The sequence below is a fragment of the Puma concolor genome, chromosome D4, assembly GCF_028749965.1.
Source record: "Puma concolor isolate L17-30 chromosome D4, mPumCon1.1.hap2, whole genome shotgun sequence".
In the NCBI taxonomy this organism is placed as follows: Eukaryota; Metazoa; Chordata; class Mammalia; order Carnivora; family Felidae; genus Puma; species Puma concolor.
In genome coordinates this window covers 40,027,377-40,052,878 of record NC_141679.1, presented here as the reverse complement: position 1 = coordinate 40,052,878, position 25,502 = coordinate 40,027,377, and the positions used below count along the sequence as shown (strand labels likewise).

Sequence of the window (25,502 nt, the reverse complement as noted above, 5' to 3'; positions counted from 1 at the left end):
GCAATCAAAATCTCTACCAAATTGGGTCACCTACGCGATTTTCATTAGCCACCTTTTTTTTAAATTTAAACAATTTTTTTTAATGTTTCTTTATTTTTGACAGAGAGAGAGAGAGAGAGAAAGAGAGACCATGAGCAGGGGAGGGGCAGAGAGAGAGGGAGACACAGAATCCGAAGCAGGCTCCAGGCTTTGAGCCATCAGCACAGAGCCTGATGCGGGGCTCGAACTCACAGACTTCGAGATCATGACCTGAGCTGAAGTCCGACGCTCAGCTGACTCAGCCCCCCAGGTGCCCCTCATTAGCCACCTTTTAATGAAGAACTGGCACTTAAGAAACGTTCTTGTAGCTGGAGAATGAGGCAGTCATTTAATGGTGTCCAGTTAAAGCTAGCAGGAGGCTGAGAGAGGAGTGTTTCCTGGTTCCTTAGAGGCCAGGAAGTGTTTCTTTCAAACTCCTTCTGTGTGGTGCCTCCAAGAGCAACAGAAACAAACAAGTACTTAATAAATGTCTTTTGATGATGGTCATGGCCGGATGGAGGACAGATCAATAACTGAAATTACCTGGATGTACTAAAGACTAATAGATACCTAGGCATCAGCTATGATCAAGGCCAAGGCACTTAAATAAATGCATTTCCACCTTGAGCTCATGCGAAAAAAGGGACAGCGCATTTCAGATGCCAAACCCCTGACCAAATCTGGGCAGTCGTAATAGCCTCTTTAGGCCTTTGGTAAAATCCCCAATAAACTAAATACCAAAATCAAATATAAAAAATGAAGGGAGCTCTTTGAACTGGCTGAGTGACATGTGTAGTCAGTGGTCTTTCAGGAGGCGAGGAGCCCAGGCTGGAGTTCTGTAACAGCCCATTCCTGCCTGCCCAGAACCTTCGAAGTCTCCCATTAACAAATGAGAAGTCTTTTTCCAGCGCCTTATTAAAGCTACACTGGCTTGGACAGAATGCCACTGGGTGGAATCTGAGTTTTATCAGGTGCCACTTGAGGAGAGACACTTATGGGAGTTCAAGAAAGCACTGGAAACAGAAACAGCCTTTGGGGGTTATTGTTAGGAGTCCGACTGAAAGGATCATGGAAACAAAACAGCTTTAAAGTTTTAAAAAAATTATCATTTGATTTTATATTTGGCCTCAATATGGTTATGGTGATAGTGTTTGTCCCTATTTCCTGGACAACTGGCCTTTTCCTTCAGTATTTTTCCTTTGGGAAAATCTAAGCCTTTCAAATGCTGCCTTGTAGCTCACACCCCATTATTCTTATTCTCCTGTTAGGCTCAGCAACCTTGCCTTCTCCTTGAAAGTGCCCTTAGCTCTACACAGTAAGGCGGGACTCTCAGCAAACCCAGAAGACGGAGAGCCTACTGGCAATCTATCAGGACCCGGCGATTACGTTTTTGTACGCTGTTAATCCCCATATTTCTTTTATTTTCTTACCTTAACTTTCTCTTCACTCAGATGGACCCTCCTGTTTGTTTTATCTCCATGGTCTGTGTATTTTTGTAAGCGTTCCCAAATGTTTTGGGAAATGAAATGGAGTGTAAACAAATAGATAAATATGGATATGGTGAAGTCCTATCTTCAATGACGTACTCAGCGCTATCAGCATTTAGAGCAGGGTTTGATGAGTCTTCCAAAATAATAGACTGTTTGCTTGGTTTGTATCTTTTTTCTATCTCCTAGAATTATTAAATAATTAATTTATATCTTATCTTTTGGTTGTCCATGCTCACTCCAGAAATAATTTGTAAGACAATCTAATTTAGATTCTATCTGCTTTAAATAGGAATTAGTGTGGGTTGAATATAATGTATGTGAAAGATGCAACCTGGGAAAAAGTTATTGCCCGGAAGGTTTGGAAATTAATACTATTCTTCCTTTGAGCATCATAAGGCAATTGATCACAATGGTCAACCTAATACAAAGAATATGACTTTGGGGCATAACATACTTATGAATTTGAATATTAAATCATATCTTCCACTTTATTAAGTTCTGCCCAATAGCACTTTCCAAACATTACTCATAATTTACTTCTGCTGTTATGGCAATATTTCAGAAGATGGATGAGGATGGCTGTTCTAGTTTTCAACGTAAAACGCCGTGTCCTGTAGATTGTCCCGGGTATTCCTCATGAAATAAATGAGTTTCAGTTGTTGGTCTGTTTGATGGAGATTTTACTGGAAGAGTATGCTTATTTTCCTTTCTTGAGCATGACTCTGAAAGCAATTTTGGCAAATACAGCACAGTCCTTATTGTCACATGAAGATGATGGAATTGCGGCAACTGTCAAATAGTCCTGACCTGGGCATTGTGACCAGGGTGACGTGAGCCCTTTTGAAAATATAGCATCTTTTTTTCTGGGGCTCACCCCCTTCTCAGCTTTCTACACACATACACATGCACACACACACACACACACACACACACACACACACACACAGACACACACACACCCTTCATTCTTACCGGTGGATACCGATGAACCACGGTAGGATTCACTTGAATCCTGCTTTGGGCATTTCTCATACCTGAGTTTTTCAGTTTCCGCCCCAACGTCACAGGGACTGTTGTGGTCAGCAGAGTGACTTGATAAACCATTATCTGCCACCGTGATAGTGTGGATTTTCCTTGTGGGACAAGCCTGGCCTGCTTGTCAATTCTTATTTTAAATTTTTTTGTGAATCATTTTTACTTTAAAATGATTGTAGGTATTTTATTTTTCATTTAAGTTCATTTTAGAAAAATCACAAAAAAATCTTGACCAGTGGCAATTAGTTTCTCAGCTAGCTGTTGCCACCCTGTGTTTTGTAAATAAGACAGTCTGTGTTATTTCTTAATGTTAAACATTATTTTTGACTAAATTTGAATTCTGCTGTGTCCAATAGAATCAAAATGTACCGGTTTTATTGTGATTACTAAGAGTGATGACAGTACCTACTATTTATTACACACTTGCTATGAACAAGGCACTGTGCTGGGAATTTACACAAAGTCTCTCAATTAATTCTCACTACAGTCCTGCTTCAAAGATTACTATTTGCTTTTTAAAAGATGATAAGAGGAAGTCTGAGATCATGGGCTATTTATCCAAGTTATGGCAAATGAGTGGACAAGTAGGTTGAGAATTCTTTATTAAATTCGGCTTTGAGAAGAACAATGTTTGCTTTTTATAATAATTATTGGAAGACTTCAGAAATACTAACAGAGCAAGTTAGACTATTCTCAATACATCATTCAGAGAAAATCACTGTTAACAATGGTGCATCTTTATCTGACTGCTTGAGAATAAGCCTTTTCGTGTATCTGGTAATGTTTGGAGTAATAGTTTCTAATACTTTTTCTTATGACTTTTTGATAATGTACTTGTAACTTTCTTTACAATTGAATCAGGAGACGTTTTAGATTTAGAATAAGTGAGAATTCTCAGGGCAATGTAGCTTTACAGTTTGCTTTTTGACATTTTTTTTTTACCCCCCAATACTCAAATCCTTCTTCTTTATTAACTTTTATCAATTATTTATTGTTAAAATAGTCTTCATACAGGATGTGTGACTATTTAATGTTGTCACTTCTGTGTTTCATTTAACACTATTAAATGTATAACTAGAGATTATATTTTCAAACTCCTTGTTTTTAAGTATGTGCTTTTTCCCCCCTGTTATATGAGGTCCATGAGAAATCTATGTGAAAATTGGTGTCTTTGGAGATCAAGTAAAGACTGCGTTAGCCATTGTTTTTCTATTTCTTGCTCTATTAAGCACCCAATTAATGAGCTTGACATAAATTATTTTTTACCCAGCTACTTACTTTGAAAAGTGAAAAGTAATACATTTATAGAAAATATTAAATGCTACGTACAAGTAAAAATGGGAAGTAGATGTCTTCTTTTCTCCTGTTTGTCTCCTGGCCCTATTCCCAATCCTAAATTTCTTCTGTTTCCAGATTTTCTTAATGGAATATGAGCATAGGTTCGTACATGTGTATGTATATATTTTAAGTAGTGGGTGTTTTTAGGTTTACATTAAATAAGATGACTGTCTTCGCAGTGCATATCTCCCTCCTGTGCTCCCTGCTTTGGGGAACAAGCAGCTGTCAGCAGAACATTCATATTCAATAAAATAAGAATAAGTTTTAAACGGGAAAGAAGAATCAAGACCAAGGTCATAGAAGTAGGGGATCAAAATATGGAAGAGGATACAACTGTGGATTATAAAATTCAGCGATGTTGCCTGCTAGATTAACAAGCATCATATAAACAAAAATATTTTGCAGTTAATATAAAAAAAGAAAATAAAATCAGTAATATATTGGGTTTTTTTCATCTGGAAGAAGGAAGTATGAACAGGTTCTTAGTGGAAAGCTCTTAGTGTGGATTGCTAATTTTTTTTTATAGACTATTAACATTTTTTTAACATTTATTTATTGTTGACAGAGAGATACAGAGAGTGTGGGGGAGAGGCAGAGAGAGAGAGAGAGGGAGACACAGAATCCAAAGCAGGCTCCAGGCTCTGAGCTGTTAGCACAGAGCCCGACGCGGGGCTCGAACTCATGAACTATGAGAACATGACCTGAGCCAAAGTCAGATACTTAACCAACTGAGCCACCAAGGCACCCCTGGCTTGCTCAAATTTTAACGGGGACTGCTATTTAAGGTGCTGGGGTGATGCCTAGTGAAGTAAGGCAGGTCACAGTGGTAGACAGAAATGTCTACCGTAGTCCCTGCCAAAGGTGAAGTGTATCCAGCTCCATAAGCCATTCAGCTTCTTTCTCAAAAAGTAAGAATTTCAGGACAGAGCATTAAGCCACATGGGGTGTATTCAGCCAAATGCACGCGCCCTCTTTGGGTTTTCCTGATCCTTGCTACTTCTTTTTTTTCTTTTTTTCTTGTTTAATTTATTTTTTATTGTTGAGAGAGAGACCACAAGCAGGGGGAGGGGCCGAGAGGGAGGGAGCCAGAGAATCAGAAGCAGGCTCTGTGCTGTCACAACAGAGCCCCACGTGGAGCTCATACTTGAACCATGAAATCATGACCGAGCTGAAGTCGGATGCCTAACCGACTGAGCCACCCATGTGCCCCTAATGCTTGAGACTTCTTAAGGGGGGGGGGGGTTGATGGTGGGCTAGTGTGTGGCTGACTTGGGGCAGGACTAATGGGGAATAACGTGGAAGGCATAGAGGAGGGTTCTGCTCTCCCCCGAGAGCGGATGCCTCGACAGAAGGCAGCATCTGGGAATTAAAGGAAAGGGTGTGAGGCGAGGGGACTGCTTCTCCTTAGGGTGTTGCCGGATGGGAGTGGGGGTGCATTTACAGAGCACTTCCAGGGTGTGGAGAATAGAGACCAGTAGGCTCATGGTTACAGTTCCTTAAGGTGTGAGGGCAGAGGGAACACAGGTCCTTACCAGACATCACAGAGGGACACGAAAGTTAGCATGGTGGCCTGCGATGTCAGGAGAGGCTTCCTGCATGAGGTGGCCCTGACAGGGATCCTGAGGGATGAGTCCAGGTGGAGAGTCAGATGACCAGGTACTGCCCTCCACGAGGCACGCAAGACTTTATGCTCAGGGCAGTGGGCGAACAACTGAACAACTGAAGGCTTCAGGAGAGTAGCATGGCCAGATTCACATTTTTGGAAGCGTTTTCCTTGTTCGTGTAGAGCAGTGGTTCTCAGAGTGTGGTCCCGGACCAGGAGCATCGGCCCCATCCATTAGCTTCTTGGCAATGCAGATTCATGGGCCCTATGCTGACCTATTCAATCGGATCTCTGAGGATGGGCCAGACCCTGGGTCAGAACAAGCTCTGTGGGTAATTCTTTCCCATGTGAAAGCTTGAGACCCATTGCTGTGGAGAATAGATGATAGAGGGGGCTTAGGAAGTCTTTATCAGGAATCCCTCATTTGACTACTGACGAACTGGAGGGCCCCGAGTGAGTAAGGAACTTATCAAAGATTAACTTTGCGGTGGATGATAATTAAGTCACAAATCCTGACTGGGCCTAGTCTTTCTGCCATGCAAGCTTCTTAGGCAGCGAGGGGATTGTCACAGAATTTTTAAAAGGAAGATGTGATGGAATGTTATACTACCTTTTGAAAACAGCACCTACAAAAGTTCAAGTGGAAACAGACAAGTAATATAATGTATGAAATGACTGCAGTATGATTTTTGATTGTATCATATTTCATGTATGATGCATATTACGTTTGTGAGTCTCTGAGCCTGGAATGGGGAAGAAGGAAGTGATTTATCTCAGCTTAAGCTAATTATTCTCTAAGCGGTGAATTTACTAGCTCTGACCTTGGGCAAACATTTAATCTCTCTGAACCTCCACTTCCTTCTCTATGAAATGGGGTTAATAACACCTACCTCACATGGCTGTTAGGATAAGGTAGTTCATGTGAAAGTGTTTCGCAAGTTGTAAAACATTATGAATGTGAGTGATGTAATTTTTATCACATTTTAGACATAAGTCCATTCACCTAGCAAACATTTATTTATTAAACACAGATTATGGGCGCTCCTGTAAGCATAGGCTTTTTAGAAATGTGTTTTTGTTCAGAGGAATTCTAAAACTTTTGAGACGGTTTCTTCAACTGTTCACATTACTACTCAGGAGGAAACCCGTTCAGACTTAATATGCAAAATTTGTATTTGAAACACCCCATCCTGTATTTTGGGTTGAATCTTACCTTAGGTAGCTAGTTCCCTTCAGATTCTCTCCTAATCCTTATTTCAGCAGAGATAATTAACAGACACTGTGAGGTACATTCTACTTTAATATTTTTTAATTTTTTCCTTTAAGAGATGATTCAATTTAGTAATTAAATAGTTATGCAAGTATTGCTAGAGCCTTCCAGAATAGCAACAAAAGTATCTGAGTGATTTCTAAGTAAAATTAAGTCAACGAGTAGTTTATTTGACTCCTCAAACCTTAAAATGAATTGGAATAGTTTTGCTTTCCTCAGTTAAAAACAACTCTCTGGTTATTAGTAGGAGTCTTTTGGTTTGCTCATTTAAGCAGGTCAGGAAGTTCCTCGTAGACATAGGCTGGGTTCTCTCAGGGATTTTGTTAACTTGTGTCTCTACGGTGTGAGAACGGTTCATTTTAACTGACTTTTAAAAACGCTTCTAGGGGGGCGCCTGGGTGGCGCAGTCGGTTAAGCGTCCGACTTCAGCCAGGTCACGATCTCGCGGTCCGTGAGTTCGAGCCCCGCGTCGGGCTCTGGGCTGATGGCTCGGAGCCTGGAGCCTGTTTCCGATTCTGTGTCTCCCTCTCTCTCTGCCCCTCCCCCGTTCATGCTCTGTCTCTGTCTGTCCCATAAATAAATAAAAACGTTGAAAAAAAAATTTAAAAAAAAATAATAAAAAAAATAAAAACGCTTCTAGGGTTAACACTTTTTTTTTTTTAACGTTTATTTATTTTTGAGACAGAGAGAGACAGAGCATGAACGGGGGAGGGTCAGAGAGAGAGGGAGACACAGAATCTGAAACAGGCTCCAGGCTCTGAGCAGTCAGCACAGAGCCCGACGCGGGGCTCGAACTCACGAGCTGCGAGATCATGACCTGAGCCGAAGTCGGACGCTTAACCGACTGAGCCACCCAGGCGCCCCTAGAGTTAACACTTTTTTAATAAATGGAAGTTTATCTGCATTAACACTAAGGCAGTATTCCATCTAATACCAGCTTAATTGAAGTTACTAATAAAGCCCAGTGGTGCATTTGTTTGATGTGGATATTCTGGTGGAGAGATAATGATTTAAATGTTTTAATCTTCTAAATGTCAATTCTCAATGCTAAAGATCTTTCTAAAGTGTACACTTCCTTTCCTTTAAGTATAATATCATTGTCAGAACATAATCCTATGGTACCATATGGTTCCACTCGGATTTCGTTGTTCCAGGAGAGGGCTGACCTGAGGGTGCTCCCCACCTGCGGAGGCATGGAAGGGGGAAAGAACATCGGGATGACTACTTGGGGTGGTTCAGTATCTCTGCGATAAATGAACAGATCTCTGGCCCTCATCCTCATTATCGAGCCGTTTTTACCTTGCTTTGCTCCTGCCTCTGGACTCTGTCTTTTGTACTCAAATTACAGTCTGGTTGGGTATAGTTGGGTCATTGCTTTGAATAGCTGTTCTAGTATTTTTTTATAAAGTTTTTTTTTTTTTTTAAGGTTTATTTATTTTTGAGAGAGAGAGATCATGTGCACCATGTGCGCAGGTGATCTGGGGAAGAGCAGAGAGAGAGAGGGAGACAGAGAATCCAAGCAGGCTCTGTGCTGTCAGCCCAGAGCCCTATGGGGAGCTTGAACCTAGGAACCGTGAGATCGTGACCTGAGCAGAAATCAAGAGTTGGATGCTTAACCGACTGAGTCACCCAGGTGCCAATGTTCTAGTATTTATTTTTTATTTTTTTTTAATGTTTATTTTATTTTTTGAGACAGAGCATGAGCAGGGGAGGGGCAGAGAGAGAGGGAGACATGGAATCCAAAGCAGGCTCCAGGCTCTGAGCTGTCAGCACAGAGCCTGACATGGGGCTCGAACTCACGGAGATCATGGCCTGAGCCAAAGTCAGATGCTTAACTGACTGAGCCACCCAGGCACCCCGTTTAGTATTTTTAAAAGGTAGACTAGGGGCGCCTGAGTGGCTCAGTCGGTTAGGCATCCGACTTCGGCTCGGGTCATGATGTCACGGTTTGTGAGTTTGAGCCCCGCGTCCGGCTCTGGGCTGACAGCTCAGAGCCTGGAGCTGGCTTCAGATTCTGTGTCTCCCTCTGTCTGCCCCTCTGCTGCTTGCATTCTGTCTCTCGCATTGTCTCAAAAATAAATAAACATTAAAAAAAAATTAAAAAAAAAAGGTAGACTATAAGATGGTCAAATCTATGTGTATCACTTTTTATAGTAGTGTCATTTTAAGGTCACTAAGACTATTTTCTTTTCTTTTCTTTCTTTCTTAACTACTGTAGACCCACTTTATATATACCCCCTATATGTCCTCTCTGTTTCTGTACATTTCCATGCTGTTTCATAATATTGCTCTAGGAAATGTAATGTATTTCTTTTAAGAAACATCCCTGATCCATTCATATCTGAATTCATGTTGTATTTGAATACGGTTCTTGTAATTTAATTCCAATTCCAGGTCAAAAAAAAAAAAGAGGGCAGGTTATGTTACCATTAAACACACACAGTATGTATTTTTAAATTCAGTGTCATGGAACATCAAGGTAACAGCAATTTGTTTTCAAATGAAAGATTGCAAAATGAACTATTGGGACTTCATCAAGATAAAACCCTACTCCACAATGAAGGAAACAGTCAACAAAACTAAATGGCAGCCTACAGAGTGGGAGAAGATATTTGCAAATGACATGGCTGATAAAAGGTTAGCGTCCAGAATCTATAAAGAACTTATTAAACTCACCACTTCAAAACCAGATAATCCAGTTAAGAAATGGACAGAAGACATGACTAGACATTTTTCCAAATAAGACCTCCAGATGGCTAAGAGACACATGTAAAGATAAAAGAAAGATTCCACTTTTATCCCAGGTCTTTTCCAGGTTGCGGTGATACCTAACATGGTAGAAATATATGTATATAATTAACAGTCTAAATCTCTAGAGACTAATTGTTGAATATCTGGCTTCTAGTCTAAACAGACAATATAATCATTTACACACAGGTCCACAATTTCAATACAATTTCAACTTGTTAACTAGGCTTTCTTTTAGTTTCACTTAGTCAGGGGTGAGTTACATAATAAATTCCCAGACAATTTGCCATATGTAAGAGATACAGCTATTTTGACACAGATTAAAACTGATCCTAATAAATGAAATTCGAAATGGGAAGTTTTTTTGTTTTTGTTTTTGTTTTTTTTTAGGACTCATTCGAGAACATTTACATTTGAGAGTTAAAAACATTCTTTCTGTTTTTTTTCCTAGTAAAAATTGAAACAAAACAAAATTAAAATAATGAATGATCTTTTCTACTATACTTATTGTAATTACCTCCTCTGCTTGAAATTTTATTTTTTGGCCTCATATGAAGTGACAGATCATTACAGCCAATTTGTGGTTTTAACAATCAGAAGTAACTGACTAATGATGCTATTCATATTTGGTTGGGGATTAAAGGAGAGTCAGTGTGTGAATGTGTGTGCGTGCGCACCCGTGCACGTGTGTTTATATTTTAGTGTGTTTTCTTCATAACCGAAATGTCAAAAACAATTTGCGAAGCTATTCTGAAGTTTTGAATTTTCAAGCCCAAGGGTTTTAATCTCTTTTTAAATTCTTTGCTCAATCGTCTAAAAATTTCAAGTTATTTTTTGAACAAAACGTTTAAAACAACACCACCACCACCAACCAGGAACTTTTGTCTTTAAAGTAGAGCAGATGGACGGGTAGAGATCTTAACCATAAGAAACGTGTTTTAAGTGCCTTCTACATTTACTACTTTTCTTGTACAACTTGGATGCCTCTCTATATATTTAGTTTCATTCAAGTTTTCCGTTTTTTTTTTTCATTCTGAAAAGGAAGCAAAATACTGAATCTTTTTTCCAAAGGAAAATGTTTGTAGTGTCATGAAAAATGAGAACAGATGGCCCTGCGAAGCGCTGGGGAGAAATGCTGTACTCCAATTCAAATTGTGAGGCAGAGTCAGAGACGGGCTATGAAGCTACCAATTGTTGCCGTTATTTCTACGTCTTCATCCAAGCGCGTAAAACAAGAAGCTGCAAGGTAGTGTTTTGCCTTAACGTTAACTGAAAGACACTTCCCAGACTTCGCTAAGCCAGTGCCCAAGTAGCCAGGTTTTAGTAGGAAAAAGACTACTCTGACAAAAGCCGTCCTGGTCACTTTACAATGCATTCTGTAGTTGTGTGGGTTTCACAGTGGGCAAGTTTACCCAGATGCAGTGTGACAGCCTATTAGCAAAATAAACAGGTCTTCTGAACTTGGAGTCCTCTGCTCTTTTCCCTCCACTTTTAACTAGATTAGCTTTGCAGCGCATCAGGGCTGGGGTTGTGGTAGGGTGCATTAACTTCTGCTCACACTGTTCTGATTGAGCAGCAAAGCATCCATTACCAATACCATATCCAAAGTGACGTTTCCATACAGGCTGCCTGCTGTTTCATTCATAACCACAAAACAGACTGAAATGACTTTACTTCTTTTTACAACTTGCAAAGAGTTAATGGACTGTGCTGGCCCCCTGCCAAAACCTTTAAGAAACTTTATTAATGTGTTATGAGGCTGGGACACCATAGTGTGGGATTTTATTGGTTATTCATCTTAATGAATAAAAATATGTATGCACAATTAAAGCCACGTTCTCTAGCAATTGCCTTCCAATAAATGTTGAGTCTTTGTCAGAGCTCATAATTGCATTTGCTGATCAATTTTGATCCTTTTCTGTCCAAAACCTAACGTTATCAGCAGTGCAATAACACGGGCTTTGTTTAAAGAAATACCAGCTTAGCATTTGAAATGAGTAATTATTTTTTTTATTTAAAAAAAATTTTTTTTAACGTTTATTTATTTTTGAGACAGAGAGAGACACAGAATGAACAGGGGAGGGGCAGAGAGAAAGGGAAACACAGAATCGGAAGCAGGCTCCAGGCTCTGAGCCATCAGCCCAGAGCCCAACGCGGGGCTCGAACTCGTGGACCGTGAGATCGTGACCTGAGCCGAAGTCGGATGCTTGAAATGAGTAATTATTTAATGATGAAAAGAAGATTCTTAAGCAAGTGGTAAAAGTGACTATGGTTTAAAAAAAAAGTCTCCGTGTGAAAAACCTATTCATAATCTGCATCATTTTCTCATTATATACATATGTGTGTGTGTGTGTGTGTGTGTGTGTGTGTGTGTGTATAAACCTGATCTATGATGTATTGATTCTTCATTAGACAGAGACAAAGTAATTTTGTTGTAAATCATGTAAGGGATTGATATTAGATAAGAAGCATTAAATTTTTTCCCCATGTGCTCTGTTCTAGCATTACAGTTACTAGATGGCATTTCCTTTTTATTTTCATACACTTTTATTACCGTTTTACCTCTGCTTTTTCCCCCACCTCCTCCGGGGTAGAATGTTGCAAGGAGGGAATGAGGGTAGAGATTGTATTCTCTTGAAACTGAATTAAAAACATAGACTGAAGAATGGCTGGGTCTAGATAAATTTAATGCTGTAGTACTTGAGAAAAGATGAATATTTTTGCATCTTTTGAGATATGTATTTGCTTCCCCCAATAGAATATTATACACCTCTAAAAGATTATTGAAAGGTCCTTTTCAATTTGTGAAAATAACTCCAAACACCTAAAGGTGAAGAAAACTTCCAGGGCATTTTTTTGGCAAAATGATTTTCACATTATGGTCACTGGAGTGGTGAAATGTTATACCACTTTATCAGACGTACTTGTGAACAGTTATTAAAACAATACCTTCGGTAAGTAAAAATACAAAGAGAAAGAGTACCTTATTCTTTTAAAGCAGTACATTTTTATGAATTTGAATAAGAGTATCTTGATTCATGCTTAACGTTTCTAAAGTCATCGGTCATGGTTTTGCCTTTAGTAGAAATGCAGATAACTCAGTTGTCTTGAATTAACAGATTCAGAAATAAATGTAATTTTTTTTCTTTCTTCGACAATTTAACCTGTTGTTGAAATGGAAACCCAAATGGCCACCGAATTTCACACCTAGCAACTTATTCTCTGACCAGTGAACCAGAACTCGACTTGAATTTTAAACATGGTGTACCTTGAAGTCATTAAAATAAGGTTATACACATGAGAATACAATTTGGAAGATGATTCAAAATGACTTGGGGTGGGGGTGGGGAATGAAACTATTTTGGAAATGGGAAAGCTCTCAACTTAGATTTTGAACATCGTAGGCAGCTGGCCATTTTTTCAAGTTGGGTCCTCATGCTGATGAGGCATGTGGCTTCGTGAATTTGATAGTTCTATGCTCTTTGTTGTAACTAACCACCCCATCTGAAGCAAAGGCATATTTCGATCTTGTGTCTTTCCTGGAGTCTCACTCAGCTGAGTAGGAGGAAGTGGTGAAAGCAGTGTTGGTGGATCTGTCTTTCAGGTGGTGATGGAAGCTGGCTTTTCTGTGCCTCCATGTTGTGTCGGTAGAAAAAAACATTCAGACCCTAAACCCTCGTTAAGTACGGCTAAGACTGTAGTAACATTCATGGGAAAAAATGGCACACGGGAAGAAATCAGACTGTCATTTGTGAGATGTGGCTTAGAAGGGAATTACTTGATCCTGTGGTGAAGTCTCAGGACTTTGGTGGGAGATTAGGAGGTTTGTGGGGAATGAAGAGGGTAGTGGCTTTGGAAAGGGTGTCTGTTGTTCACATGTTATCACGGCGCTGAGTTGCTCGGGCTGCACTGGCCCTTTGCCTTTCAACTGAGCGCACTTAGTCCTCAATTTGTGGCCTGCCATGGGCAAAAAGGGTTTTCTGGTTTCATCCTTCTCCCAGTTTGTGCACATTACCGAACCACAACTTAAACTCCCCACAATTAGCAGCCTCCACTCAAGGGAGGCTTCCGCTGAGAAAAATTGGGAAGCTATGTGTCAAAAATTAGGAAAGTTGCCCTAGGAACCTTGTAATTGTAGAGGAATAACGTCTATCTGGTCTGCATTTCTGTTTCTACTGGGGATACCTCTAATTTGAGAGAACAGCAAATACAGGTAGGACTCTGGAGTCAGATTTGCTTGAGTTTGATTTCCAGGTGTTTTCATTTATTAGCAGGATAGCCTTGGACAAGTTTTCTCCTCTGAAAATGGGGATAATAATAATATCTAACTCTTAGTGTGGTTTTGAGGAAGAAATCTATGTATCATATTGAGAATACCTTTGGACACGTAAACAAACGTCCAGTGACTGTTCGCCTTACTATCATTCTTAGTGCTATTTCACCCACAAGATATTTGCTCATGAAGAGAAGGATATGGTAATACTTAAGCATATACAACGTATCAGGCACCAGTGCTTTATGTAACCGATTGCATTTATTCTTACTAGGATTTTGTCAAGTGTCAGAATCAATTGTATAGGTTTTGCAGTTTCGTGCTCTTGGCAAACGTATGACCTCTAGAAATTTGTATTTGAGGGGGGGATACAGAATATACTCACTTTGGCAATATGTACCCAAAATGACCAACATCAACAAGAAACTACAAAATCTGAAAGTGTTTTTTCAGTTTTTCTTATAAAGCAATGTCTTCATCCTATAGTTCTCTTTTAAAAAAAATTTTTTTTTTAACGTTTTATTTATTTTTGAGACAGGGAGAGACAGAGCATGAACAGGGGAGGGTCAGAGAGAGGGAGACACAGAATCTGAAACAGGCTCCAGGCTCTGAGCTGTCAGCACAGAGCCCGACGCGGGGCTTGAACTCACGGACCGCGAGATCATGACCTGAGCCGAAGTCGGCCGCTTGACCGACTGAGCCACCCAGGTGTCCCATATAGTTCTCTTTCTAATAGCACAGTCTCTTTGCCTATAGTGGATGATCAGTCAACATTTATTGAACTCCTCTGTTTGTGGGACAGATTGTCATTTTAGAATTTGGGAACCCTCGAGGAAGAAAAGTTGACAAGTTAGCAGTATCAAATCATAAAATCTTATGAAAGCAAAAAAAAAAAAAAATAGTTCAAGTCTTGAAAGGATTAGTAAGTTAACAGAGAACTGGCGATATTTTCTGATCACAAACTTTGGTTCACTAGGGAGTCAAGAGTGGCTTGCTCTTTTACAACGATGTGACTTTGACCCTCCTGATAACTAATTAAACAAACACTAAAAGTCCCTAAATGTCTGTTGTGCAGAATTATAATAACGATGAGAAATTTTTTCGGCCTTTACTAAAAAGGTCCAAGAAGTATCTGTATATATACACACGTCCTATGGTTATATACTTAAAGCTAGAAAGAAGCCGGGCATTTAACGAACAAGTCTATGAATGTAATGAGTGCCCCTGGGCTGTGTCAGCATAGTGGAATTTATTCTTCACCTCTGAATTATCTCTCGGCAGAGGCAATGTTGGATTCAGTTGAAGCTTAGAATTACGGAACGGTTCTCACTGCCAGTAATGATTACAGGATAGTATAGCAGGACTAATGTGTCTTTCAACCTGAGCTTGAACTTGTGGAATACCTAAAAGAGAAAAATCCTGTGACCTCATTATGCAATATTTGGCAGCTGTGGACACAGCTTTTTAGTTGGGGCTTTATTATTATTTTTTTAGGTTTATTTATTTATTTTTTTAAATTTTTTTTCAACGTTTTTATTTATTTTTGGGACAGAGAGAGACAGAGCATGAACGGGGGAAGGGCAGAGAGAGAGGGAGACACAGAACCGGAAACAGGCTCCAGGCTCTGAGCCATCAGCCCAGAGCCCGACGCGGGGCTCGAACTCACAGACCGCGATATCGTGACCTGGCTGAAGTTGGACGCTTAACCGACTGCGCCACCCAGGCGCCCCTAAATTTTTTTTTTTTCAACGTTTATTTATTTTGGGGACAGAGAGAGACAGACCATGAACGGGGGAGGGGCAGAGAGAGAGGGAGACACAGAATCGGAAACAGGCTCCAGGCTCCGAGCCATCAGCCCAGAGCCTGACGCGGGGCTCGAACTCCCGGACCGCGAGATCGTGACCTGGCTGAAGTCGGACGCTTAACCGACTGCGCCACCCAGGCGCCCCTAGGTTTATTTATTTATTGAGAGAGAGAGAGAGAGAGAAGAGTGAGTGGGGGGAGGGGCAGAGAGGGAGAGAGGGACAGAGAGAAACCCAAGCAGGCTCCGAGCTGATGACACAGGGCTCCAACCCCTGAACCAAACGGTGTGATCATGACCTGAGAGGAAATCAAGAGTCAGATGCTCAACGGACTGAGCCACCCAGGTGACCCTAGCTGGGACTTTAAAAGAGGAAAAAAAAAAAAAAAAAAGACAAAGGCAATGCACATCTTGTGGGATCTGGATGTACTTCTGAAGCATTTACTTTTATCTTTCAAGTCTCTTGTATATTCCACACACCCTGAGCAAATAGGTTAATCTGTAGTTTCACACAGTGTCTCCTGCCTTGTCCCCTCTCCTTTTGGTCAGCCCTCGGAACTTGCAGAGGCTGTGAATTTGGTCTAAATTTCCACAGTTACGTGGGTTTTGTGCTAAGGGTGTTTTGCCATAGGAGGGTAGAAAAAGTTTTTGTTTTTGTTTTTAAATACGTCATTTGTGTCGGAGATGCGTAGCCTCTTCAAGAAAGAGAAGGAACCAAATTTAAAGCGTTTTGTTTTCATTTTGTATACACATAGGCTTTGATCAAGACTATAAATCCATGTCAAAATTATGCCATCGCAAATGGGAAAATGTTGGCTTTGCTCGTGCTTTTTTGAAGGAGGTTTCCGTATGGTGGGGAAGTTTTTCCTTTTCCTTTTCTCCTGCAAAAGTGACTGAGTTTCCTTTCATTAGCAGAAAGCATGGCGGGCATATGTGTAACTGAAAAGTTGAGGTGAGTGAAACTGCGGAAGAGACCCCTCGTCACCACTTTCTCACTTGGACGATTCCAAAATTGCTTTGTGGTTAGTTTTTCAAGCAGCTGAAAAAAGAGAGAGAGACAAAAAGTGGTAGCACCAGCTCGTATTTATGCGGGAAGGCCGCTCTCTGGCCTCCCTTGAGACAGCCTGGAGACCCCTCCCGGGCCGCAGGGCTGCCCTGGGCCCAGGCGAGGCGGCCGGCCGGCGACATTTCAGGAGGCCGCTTGGCAGCCATTTTAGATCCTGCCCGCGCGGAGAGCTCCTGGCTGCCAAAAACTGCAGCCGCTCCGTGCCAAGACACTCTTGGCAGTGGAGATAAACTTTGTAGAGATACACAGTCCAGAAATATCTTATAATTACAAAGCACAGGGGGCAGAATGTTTTTACAATACAGCTGTGCTAATGTAAACATTTAATTTGGCAGCCTTCTCCACCCACTTTTCAATTAACCGGGTTTATGCAGATACTTTAGGTCTGTAATAAACTTTATTGCTACCTCTCTTAGAGTACAGTTTATGAAACCCAGATTTGAGGGGCTTTTTTGGGGGGGTTTCCACCCACCTAGGAAAGCACAATGTGAATGTGATGTTGCCGTGAGGGGGAGGGGGGGCTATAGCTCTGGGTCTCAAAAATGCCACAGGCCTGGCTTAACCAAGACAATTGCTTTAGGGGGGGTGGAAATGTGGGGGCTGTCTCCTTTGGCTTCTAAAGCATGCACGAGGATATTAATAGAAAGAGGTAAAATCACTTATACAGCTACAAAAAGACACTTGTGTTGGTGATCATTAAAAAAGATAAATGTCCCCTGCAACGCAGGAGACTGTTTCAGAGATAAATTCCCGATAACAGTTCTTACAGTTATAATTATAATAATTGTGTGATCGCCGGGATAATTATTCTTATAGAGTGAAAGAAAGTATTTTCTAGCTAGAGTAGCATTCAACTGTTCAGCTCACAAAGCTAGTCAGTGGATCCTTTTTAGCTAACCTAAAAAGTGGTGGAGGTCATAGACTTTGAAAGCTAAATTTGGGTTTAATTGACATTGTGAAAAGGAATTTTTTCCATAAGGTGTATGACATCACATTTCATGATAGCTGTTTCCACGCGCATTGCCCTCACGGCTTTCAGATAAATGAGAGAAACCATATAAATGCCGTACGTATGGATAGTTTGGGGTTTTTTAGAGACCAGAAAAAGATTTCGATGCATGTTTTCCCATGTTTCCGTTTAGAAATTTTGCCTTGGTTATGTTTTTTAAAGAATTAACCACTTCTAGAAAGCCATTCTTATGTTTTCCTTCAGGACTCCTTTTGAGTCCCTCATTTACTCTGGCTCCGTCAGCATTCAATCTATGGGGTGTGACCACAAAGTAATTTTTAATCTGAAGTTGTATGCGACCGTCCAGCTCCCAAAGCCAGTCAATAGGTCCCTTTTGGCCATCCTGAGGGATGGCAGAGGTCAAGGGGACTTTAGAGCTATGGTCTCAGTACTTCATACTCCTGTTATTTTGTGCTGCGATAGCTTTTTTTGCTGTCATATGGCCTTTAAGCGTTCTCCTTATCACCGCTAAACAATGCATTTGCTGTGGCTCTCATTCTCTAAGATGTTTTACTCATTAAAAACAAAAACCAAGCACAAAACATTTGACTGTCTCACTACTAAATCTGTGGTGTGTATGTGTCTATGTGTGTGTAACATGTCAGTTTTATTTTCAAGATGTAATAATTGTGGGTGCTGCTTACCGGCACATTTTAACCAGAGCCCCCTTTTGACTGGTTAGCAAGTGAATGAAAGTCAGGGTAGGGCAAATTATACTGTAAGCTACGTGAAGACCGGAATAAGTCATGTTTTGTTCACCATTGTAGACTGAGTTCCGGGGACTGAGTTCCAGTGGACTCTTGTAGGTACTCAATCCTGTTTTCTTTTTTAAATAAACAAACAAATGGCTAAATCATGTACGTACGAGGTAGAATCGGGCTATTGAGTGTTAACTGTGTAAACTGGTAACTCATCATGAAGCTTTCTTTTAAGATTGTTTTGTCTTTCTTTGGGAGATTCATGCTCTCCTCCTTTTCTTCATGGATGGAATATCCAAGATGACGTCCTGTCTGCAGCTTAAATGAATTCCCAAAATTATTCAGGGTACGGTGTGATATAAGGAGGTCACAGTCTTATGTCGGGAAGCAGCGTAAAAGAAACCAACCAGCACGCAATGTTAAAGTTCTGTATTTGGAGGTATAAGTGGATGCTGTGGACCTGAGAGGTGGCCTCCTTGGGTGGGAGAAAGAAATTCAAGTGCCTTGAAGGTGAATTAGGAGTTTGTCTAGCATCAAAGAAGGGATATCCTAGGAGAAGAAACCATATGGGCAAAAGCAGAGAGACCTGTAATTACACAGCATATTCTAGGAATTTTAAGCAGTGTGCTAGAGCTTAGGTGTTGGGCAGTTGGGTGTAGATGTAAGAAGGGGTGAAACAAAATCGTTTGATGGATATAGTGAGAGGCGAGGCTAGACCGGGGCCAGATGACCGAGAGCCTTGAATTTTGTCCTAAGGAAGTTGTAGACTCTTCTGAGCAATAGGGAGCCATCAGTGTTTCCAGAAGTGAAGTGATGTGATTCGTGGAGGCAGTGCAGAGGACAGAGTCTGGCTTCACTGTGAAGAATGACTGCTAATGACCTGAGGAGGCTGAGGCCATTGTCAGATGAGACATGAAAGCTCCATTAGGGAGTGTGCAGCCGTGCAGGTGGAGATGAGGGAATGGAGTTGAATGGTAGAGTCTTTGCCAGCAACTGACTGTGAGACTTTAGGGAAACGAGGTTCCCAGATGCTTAGGAAACTGAGTGGATTTGGGTGCCATTGATTGGAATGTGGACAGGAAGAGGCTGAGCTTCTGTAGGGGTTGGGCACTAGCAATCTCAAGAGGGAGTTTGCAGTTAAAAAGACAGGTTAGGGCTATAAATAGAGATTTGGAGTCCGACGCAAATGGGTGATTGTTCTTTTTTTTTTTTTAAGTTTATTTATTTACTTTGAGAGAGAGAGAGAGAAAGAGGGCACATATATGAGGCAGGGAGGGGCAGAGACAGAAAGGGAGAGAATCCCAAGCAGGCTCCGCACCATCAGTGCAGAGCCTGACGCATCATCTGAGCCAAAATCAAGAGGCGGACGCTCAACTGACCGAGCCACCCAGACGTCCCCCTGCAAATGGGTAATCGTAAACATGGAGCTGGTTGGGTTCATTTGGGCAGGTAAGAAGGTACGAAGGAAGGTCACTCGGGTGGACTGTCTTGGGGCTCCTCAGTAGGTAAGGTGCTGACAGATGAAAAGAAGCTTGTCGTGGAGATTGGAAAGAAAGACCAGAAAGAGAGGCCTAGAACCAGGAAGAGGTGGTGGCCTAAAGGATAAGAGAAGGAAAATTTTTTTAAGGTCAGGGATAATTAGTGTCAAGAGTCAATTCGGTGGGAGTCTGGGAAGATCAAGACGTGCTGTGTTAGATAGAAATAGTAATTTTGGAGTTAGAACACGTCTAGACTTCTTTACTTGGAGGGATGGTTTTGGACAGAAGGATTATCATGTATCCGTTTTAAATGGCGATCAGAGAGTTTTGAGTTTTGGACTTGTGTTTGATTCCCCAGTGTAACTTTACCAGAATAGATTCAGTCATACTGAGGTCCTGGGTTCCTCAAAGGATGAATATTCTATACAGACCGTAAGAAACTTCTGGCAGAAAACAATAGATTGTATTTAGTTGTAATCTCTTCAGCCTCCTAATTCTGAGGAGGAAATTTGCATCTTTTTCTCCATCTAATTTCACCACTGGCTACTATAGTCAAAGGAGAACCACTTAGAAGTTTTAGTGTGAGTTTGGAGAAGGCATGAACAATTCCACAGAAAATAAAAGGAAATGTGGCCAACCAGCGCGCACACCCCTTTAATGGCTCTTACCAAGCCTTCAGACATGCCCCTGGGGGGAGAATTATGGTCCCCCTCCCTGGATTCACCCTGTTAGCAGCAGCAGTAAGGAGCGATTTATTTGCACAATCCCCTCTGCTGCCTTTCTCCCTGTGTGACTCCCCAGTTTAGCAGTAAAAGACTCAGAAAGTGGTGATATTATGCCAGTGCACACAGATTCTATTAGAAAATATGATTGAGCCAACCAGCTTGTAAGTAAAAACAATAGCCGACCGTAAACGGGGTGCAGCTCTGTATCCTCCCGGGCTCTGTTAAAGGGTTTTAAAACACTTTTTAATGCCTGGAGCCTGCAAATGTGCTGAAACTCATACTCAATATGCAATGTTCACTTCGAAGTTTCCTCCGAACGAAAGTAAATGAGCAAGTGGGATACTTTTTAGTTAAAATCCAAAACACAGACGCACGTGGCCCTCTCAGAAAGCGTGTCTGCGGGCATAATGGACTTGAGTGAATCTTCATTTTCTCTGCTCAGCCCTTGCCATCCTGAGAGGCTGCTTCACCCCTTTCTCAAGGAGGCACGAACAGGAGCAAATTACGTTTTCTGAAAGTAACGTTGGATCTGGTTTAAGTAGATTAGGGTCTGGCAAACAAGTTAACTTTATCAGGCATTTAAAGTCGGGGGACGTACGCTGTGGCCGACTGTGACGTGCCAATTAGCTGGGCTTTCCCCACTCTTTCTGGTTTGGCAGGGACGAGGTTGTTCACCCTGCCACACTGCTGCCTGCCAAGGACACATGGCCAGCTCCCGGCTTCCTGTCTTCCTCTTTGTGTCCTGGCCTAGCCTTCCAGGGAACTGCCAAGACACCGTTGCCAAAAATCTTCCTTCGGAAAGGTCAAGTAACCTCACGTCACCTGTGCCAACATTTGTGTTTTCTTTTTAATCCTTCTGCGTTCAATTTGGAGACAAGCGTACAAGCGAACGTGCAGAGTGGAACCCCGGGTCGCTTTGGATCACTTGGAGAAAGCCGTAGAACCCAAAGAATCCCTTGGCCGGTCAGGGGAGGATGTTTCTAGTAGAGTTCTATTTAAAGCCCCGTGAAGTGTGATAGAGTTCAACACGGTTCAGTGTGGATTTGGATTTAGTTTGCTTTTTAGGATTCACTATACACATGTGATTTTTGGCTGAAGCCAGCTCCTGGGGCATCACATGGCGGGGAGAGAGAAAGAAAAGTAGAGTCTGGTCTTGGCTTAAGGACTGCATTTTTGTTTGTTTGTTATTTTAAGACTCTATAGTCACATATGACTTTGTGCTTTCCAGTTGGGTGTCTGCAACGACACATCCTTGTAAGCTGTCTAAGGAAATGCAGAGACACCCCCTGGGGTGTCTGTTTACGGTGCCACTCTCTGGGCCCAGTACTGCTGTAGGGCACAGCCATTAAGTGTGGGTGGAAGAATCTAAATTTTTACCAGGCGTCTTGAAGGATTCTGATGCTCACTAGGATTTGCGGACTGAATGTGTCACTGGGTGTGCAATGAAAATAAGGCGAGTGGCATTTATTGTGACCATACAGCGGATGGTCCCACATGTCTCCTCTATTCGAAATCTTTTTGGGGACCTAGAGCTTAATTGGAATCGTCAGACTGTATGCACGTGAACAGCCACAACAACAAGCCCTTTTCAGAAGGTTGCAATTAAAAGATACTCGTAGTATAAGAAACTTCACCTAAATAATTATCTCTTCTCTGAAAAATCTTCCTTCAGAAAGGTCAAGTAATCTCACGTCACCTGTGCCAACATTTGTGTTTTCTTTTTAATCCTTCTGCGTTCAACTTGGAGACAAGCGTACAAGCGAACGTGCAGAGTGGAGCCCCGGGGTCGCTTTGGATCACTTGGATAAAGCAGTAGAACCCAAAGAATCCCTTGGCCGGTCAGAGGAGGATGTTTCTAGTAGAATTCTATTTGAAGCCCTGTAAAATCTCAAATTGTAAGGTTTTTCGTAAGATTTTTCGCTTTTCATCAGGCTTTTCCATGGCATATAGAGCCCCAGAAGTTGTGTACTAAGCAAGTCTGGAGGGCTCCTTCCCTGTAGCCCCCAACTGTGAATGTTGCTTCTTGGAGGTGTGCAGTGTGACAGGACCTGGTGATACCTCTCACTGAAGGAAAGCTCCGTGTCTCCAATACTTCATAATGCAAAGCAGCTTTCTTCTCTACCTGGACAAGAGGCCACGTGAGGAATATGGAGCTCTTACAGTGCCTAACACTGAGCCCCTGCTAATGCTCAAGGCTGCTGGCTTTGAACAGAGAGGAGACTGTTATGTTCTGCCTATAGACTCATAGCCCTTTTGGGGACCTCTTCCTTCAAGGTCCTTCTAGCAAGACTAAGAATCAAATTGACACGACACAGATTATCAGGAGAAAATCAAATTTAATAGCACACCTATGGGAATGAATGGATACAGAGATGGAAATTCCAAAGGCAGTTGGGCAACCTGGTGTTTGTAAGAGCTAAGGAGAGGGGTGGGGGGTCTGAAGATACAAAAGGGAGAAGGAAAATTCCCAGAAAGGTGAAAAGAGATGTTTGGAAAACGGGGTGGTCCTATTATGCAGATATGTTTCTTAGGTGAAGAAGAATCTGTTAATAGCTTTCTTCCTGATACAAGCAGACAGTTGAGGGAGGGGTGAAGAGCTTTTCCTGAATCTGTTGAGCTTTGATTGTTTTTAACTCAAAATAATGTTCATGCCAACGGGGCCCATCTGGGGTGGCCTGCCCTTGGCCCCCACGGCCCCAATATTCCCTTTTGTCTTTTCATGTAAAATGGTCCATAGTATTTACTTCCTAAGCTCTGTTTCCTTTTCCTATGTGCCTTTTGTATCTTGTGATACGTTATTTTTGCTGATAAGAATGGTGTAGGCTTGAACCTTTTTTTGTCTTTGGTTTTGTAGCATGCATAAGGATGGGCCCAGGTTGCCTTCGTAATTTTGCCATTTGTTCCTAAATTATTTCCAAAATTTGCTGGAAAGTGCAGCCTCAGGACACCTCTACCTTTCAGCCACAACTAACAAACACTACACTAATTTGGAACACATGTTCTGTCTTTACCTATAGCCTTGGGTTCCAAATTTGCAACTTCAGCATCTTTCATTGAAAAGAAACAGTGTATGTATATATATACACACACACACACATATATGTATATACACACATATATATATATGTCTATATATGTGTGTGTGTGTATATATATATATATATATATATATATTTTTTTTTTTTTTTTTTTCCTTAAACTCCCCCTTTGCCTCCCCTTGAACCATCGTCTTTTATAACAGTAATAAGGAAATGTGGTTATGGGTATAATTGCCATGAGGCAATTGTACCCTTGAGAACTGGCAGAATTTTCTTTTCTGTAGTCTGAGGACTGGGCTCCGTCAAGAAGCTTCATTTGCAAATAACTCAATTAGAATAATAACAACAATGTCTTTATTTTTATGGCAACTTTCCCTATAGAGATCAAAGCACGTTAGAAACATCCTATCAGATCCTTTGTTCTAATACCCTGGTGGACTGGAATAAAAAAGTTTTATTATAGCTCGTTTGAGATAGGCGATTGAGGCAGGGAGAGGTTAAGTGACATCCCAGAGGTCACAGAGAAACTCAGTAGGGGAACTGCAACGAAAAATCAAGGTTTCCTGTTACTCTGCAAGTTATCAAGCCACATTCTTTCCTGGCCATTGTAAAGGATGAGAATAAAGCACAATAATGTAGGTGAAAGTGCTTTGAAAATTGTAAAGGTATTGCTGCTATCTTTATCACTTGGCACAAACGGAAGGTAAGAAAGAGCCTTATTGTCAATGTTTAGTTATTCTAATACATATGACATGGATTTGCAAATTCAGGTTGATTGGGCCTGAACGATCAGTCTCCTGGATCATTAATGAAGGACTCATGAAAAATCACATTTATAACTCTAAACAAAATGACACGTTTAAGCATCTTAGGGCTGTTAGCAATTCTTAAGTGTAAAGAATTCTATGAGGTTGAAAACAAACTTTGAACAGATTGAGAAGCCAAAGATCATCGTTGCTCTGGTTCCATAAACTGCCAAACATGAAACTTCACCAAGTAGGCTGATTTTCTTTTTTGTTTCTTTATTTTTTTCTTTGTCTGTCCTTTCTTTCTTTTTCTTTCTTTCTTTCTTTCTTTCTTTCTTTCTTTCTTTCTTTCTTTCTTTCTTTCTTTCTTCTTTCTCTTTCTTTCTTTCTTTCATTCTTTCTTTCTTTCTTTCTTTCAAGGTTTTTACTTTTGACTCTGTAGTTCTCAGGGTGGGTGTGATGAATGAAGGCTCTATTTTTTTTTTTCAACGGGAATAAGAGAACTGGGAGTAAAATTGCTACTAATCTTCCAATCTGATTTCAGGAAGCCTGGGAGGACACATTCTCTGGGGAGGAGACACAATTAACTTGATGCTCTTAATTACTATTGTTTGCTTGGTGGTTAAAGGTGGCGCATTTTGGTGGAGGGCTGTTGGCTCCCCAAGTGTCGGGTGTGCTAGTGTTGGGGGGGGGGCGCAGGAATGGCAGCGTTCTCACCCTTGAAGAGGAACCCCCTTCCACTAACTAGCAGCTGAAAACTCAGAAATGTCCCCAATTGTATCAGACTTTGCCTTCTTACAGGAAAAATGAGAATTTAGACAGAATACAAGTACGTGGGGTTTTAAAGCTCTCTCTCTGATTTTCAAAGTTCTAGAGTGAGTTCATATTCCTTGCCTGTAACTCAAATAAATGAAGCGATCTCCCACTTCTCATCCATCCTCCCTGTCACTCCCCTGGGAAGAGTAATGGCCTTGAGAATTCATCTCACCATCGGTGCACCTCTTGTGGTGTCTTAATGCTTAATGAATGTTAAGCTGAGAACGAATCCAGGTAAACAGGTGAACAGAAAGTAAAAGTTCAACCAACACGAACCCATGTGTAAATTAATACAGAAAGGAAACGTCCATCTTTTAGGAGCACTTTTAACATGGTGAATGGACTGAAGA

At 41.3% G+C, this 25,502-nt stretch overlaps 1 protein-coding gene across 9 annotated transcripts in view; it reads left to right on the top strand.

The window, feature by feature from the left end:
• NFIB (nuclear factor I B) overlaps positions 1–25,502 on the top strand; it is a 455,619-nt gene that overhangs the window by 305,720 nt on the left and 124,397 nt on the right. The window lies entirely within an intron of this gene.